The sequence below is a fragment of the Sinocyclocheilus rhinocerous genome, unplaced genomic scaffold, assembly GCF_001515625.1.
Source record: "Sinocyclocheilus rhinocerous isolate Xijiao unplaced genomic scaffold, SAMN03320098_v1.1 scaffold2369, whole genome shotgun sequence".
Taxonomy (NCBI): Eukaryota; Metazoa; Chordata; class Actinopteri; order Cypriniformes; family Cyprinidae; genus Sinocyclocheilus; species Sinocyclocheilus rhinocerous.
Window position 1 is genome coordinate 304,886 of NW_015645530.1, and position 810 is coordinate 305,695.

An 810-nucleotide genomic window follows, 5' to 3' on the forward strand; every position below is an offset into this window, starting at 1 on the left:
TTTTTTTTTTTTTTTAACATTACACTGTTAAAAATGCTTTAAAACATACTTTAAAAAAAATTTCAATCAACTCCATTCAATCAACAAATTTGAAGCATTCTTACTGGTTTGCGTGGTTATTCAGCCTTTCTCCTCACTCTGAGAGCTGCAGTTCATCTTGTTTTATTGCTTCGGCATTCATTGCTTGTTTGGACATTTTTTCCCCATTCCTATTTATTCTGTTTGGAATGAAAAGTGTCAAAAAAAGCATGGTTGATTTGTCACGATGGAGAAGGAAGGTCGAGCACGCTGCAACGATGGGGTACAGTATTTTGGCATCTGAGCATTCCATGCATACAGAAAATGTGCCTAGTGTGCAGTATACATACTGCGTTCTGCAGTATAGGCCTAGTTTGAAAAATATACCATTCTTACTATCTGGGAAAAAAAACAAGCTACTGCAGGCTCACTGGGAAAACTTGCCTGTGGCGACATTTCTGCAAATCTTAAAAAATGTACCAATACACAATTTCCTGCAGTCTCCAGCTGAAATGTCTACTATGGTGGCAGCAAAATAAAAACAATTTCTATTCATGTTCACACAAATTGTGATTAGCAGATTACTGATTTATAAAGACTGTTTTTTGTGTGGCTCCTTGCAATGCATTGTTATGACCTCAAAAGACTTTTATCGTAGCGCATGATTTGCAAACTAACACATACTGATATTTGCATCACATAACCAAACTTGCTTATTAGCTCACCTGGTACAGTCCAAATTAAAATTAAAACAACTTTAATCAGCAAGCCAAAATGGCATGGTTACAAATG